Source organism: Limulus polyphemus, unplaced genomic scaffold (assembly GCF_000517525.1).
Source record: "Limulus polyphemus unplaced genomic scaffold, Limulus_polyphemus-2.1.2 Scaffold336, whole genome shotgun sequence".
NCBI lineage: Eukaryota > Metazoa > Arthropoda > Merostomata > Xiphosura > Limulidae > Limulus > Limulus polyphemus.
This window is the reverse complement of record NW_013665946.1, coordinates 189,280-191,986: the sequence shown is the minus strand read 5'-3', so window position 1 is coordinate 191,986 and position 2,707 is coordinate 189,280. Positions and strand designations below refer to the sequence as shown.

Here is a 2,707-nt window from a genome sequence, read left to right as displayed (position 1 = left end):
ATCACATTTATACTGGTTTAAAAATTTATTGATGAAGATAACCAGCAAATACGATCATTAAAATTTAATAGCTCGTTTACACTTAGTAAAAGGGCAATAATATATATAAATATCACTATTTATGTTGTCACTTGTCGTTCAGTGTAATTCACTTTTACAATACTGCACTACACAGTTTTTAAGCTCTTTATATTAAAGACGATCACATGCCTCTGTCAAAACACTAACTAAAAATAAAATTTAAAAATGATCTTAATACTATATTAAACTAATAGAACAAAAATATGAAAATCTTATATAAAAATCAACTTCTTTTTGCACACAAAAAGACCTTTTAATATATTTTAAAACTAGCCAACAGATGGCGCTGCGTGAGTGACATTTGAGTTGTGAAGAGAAAGTACTTCAAGTTGAAAATGACCAATTTTACGTTTCGAAGCAAATTATCCAAAAAATTGTTATGTAAATTGTATTGTTGAAAAATGTATTCAGCTACAGCACTGGCAGTGCGATGAAGGAATCCGGGCAAGATCACATTTGGATAAAGGAGGTGATTAATTGATGTTTTAACAAACGGTTTTTCTTTATAATTAGTATAATGTTTAACTTACAGAGTAATTACACTTTTACAGTATCATTTCTATTGGTACAGTGCTACCAAACGTCACTAAAACGTTATCATATTTGCTGTACAGTGTAATATTACTTAATATTGCTATATCCGACTATGAAAACCGCGAACCAAGGGTAGAGCGGGGTGTTGCTACTAATATAGTAATTAACAAATCTAGTGCCTTTTTTCCCGTTTAAGAAGCATCTAGGGCCTGTTTATTTTAGTTTTTACGACAATAATCTCCATTGATTACTTTATGAAAATATCTTTCATTTAAGAATTCATGAAGCGATCAAAATGAAATGTGCACTGGTACTGGTACAGTGGTAGTATAATGTTACTGAGTCTCAGCCAATAATTATACGTACGTCTTATCTTCTCTCATTTGTAAATTTAATTCTCTATAAAGAGATTGATTATCACACTTGATTGAAAGAATTTAAGCAAACTAGAATGGGTTTTAGGTTTTCAGCCCACAGATACAACATATAATATTTAATGTCAGCTAACTGAACGCGTGTTTAGTATTTTACTGAACTGTGTAAATGATACGCGTTAATTATTTAAGTCATTCTAGAGTTAAAAGTATTGATTTGTTTTTAAAACTGGCCATTTATTTGTCTTCTTGGTTGTTAGTTTATAACTGAAAATCTAAGTGATTTGTTATTAATAATCAGTTGTAAGAATTATTATATTAAAATATTTTAAATATCAAAACATCAAAATTGTATTATTCACAGTGTGAAAGGAATGATACAGGTGGAAAATAGGGTTTTCAGGTCAATACTTTATCATCTGAGCCACAGGGCTTCAAATTTCAAGCTTACAGATTTCCACTTTGATTTATGTTGTATAAATGACCTTAGTTACACACACACAGTAAGATTAAACAACACCATTTTGTCATTATTAGACACAACATATGCAAATGTTATATATTTTCATTTTTCCATAATTTGTTGCATACATATCTATAATTAGCATGCAATTCACAAACCTTGCATGTACTTTGAATAGATCTTGTGTGTAATGTTTTTTATATAGTATACATATAGTAATTTTTAACCATTTTATTTTTGAATTAAGTCATGGCTGATTTATTGATTTTTTTACATTGAAAATATCAGAGAGAACTAATGAGTTAAACTCTGATCTGTAACATATGAAATTTAAGGATAACAAGGGACATACTGGTCTTTACATGCTGTCCCAACCACTAAACTAAACATTAGAATAAAAATAAAACACTCAAAGCCAGCCCTTCTCATTCAAATATTTATTGGGCCTTCCCTTTAAATCCCTTAAATATATTGCATCCACCACATCTGAAGGCAACTCATTCTAAAAGCCAACCAATCTATGAGAAAAATAAAACTGTCTTAGCTGAAAGTGATTCCTACCCTGTAAAAATATTTACTCGTCCTACCATTCTCACTGTTAGGTATCACTGTTAAGTAAAGAAAAAGTTGATGCATTAACACTATCAGTTTCCTTAAAAATTTTAAATAACTCAATCAGATTCTGTTTAACTCCTCTTTTTCAAGAGAAAACAATTTCAGAGGTATTAACCTGTCCTCGTATGACAACCTTTCCATCCCTGGTATCATCCTAGTAGCCCTCCTCTGAACCATTTCCAACAATTCAATGTCCTTCCTAAAGAATGGAGCCCAAGACTGACACAATACTCCAATTGTGTCCTAACCAGTGACCTACACAATGGGAGTGAAGGAAAACAAAAGGAACAGATAGGGATGGAAATGAAAAATATAAGGAGATTATAGTTACAAGTTATTCTTTAGGCATGGCATGTGGATAGGATTGTCTGTGAGGTAAATAGGGAGAAATAAATTAGTTTATGCTATCCATGGGTAGGGGTGGAGAATATAACTGAGGTAAATAGGGAGAAATAAATTAGTTTATGCTATCTATGGGTAGGGGTGGAGAATATAACTGTGAGGTAAATAGGGAGAAATAAATTAGTTTATGCTATCCATGGGTAGGGGTGGAGAATATAACTGTGAGGTAAATAGGGAGAAATAAATTAGTTTATGCTATCTAGGGGTAGGGGTGGAGAATATAACTGTGAGGTAAATA

The 2,707-nt window shown here is 31.4% G+C and overlaps 1 protein-coding gene across 1 annotated transcript in view; it reads left to right on the top strand.

Moving 5' to 3' along the window:
* The first annotated feature begins 388 nt into the window (after positions 1-388).
* The window catches only part of LOC106457481, a 66,129-nt gene continuing 63,810 nt past the window's right edge, over positions 389-2,707 (top strand). The window contains exon 1 of the mRNA XM_013916901.2: positions 389-550. The gene's annotated coding sequence lies outside the window, so the exon portion shown is untranslated. The remainder of the gene's footprint in view (positions 551-2,707) is intronic.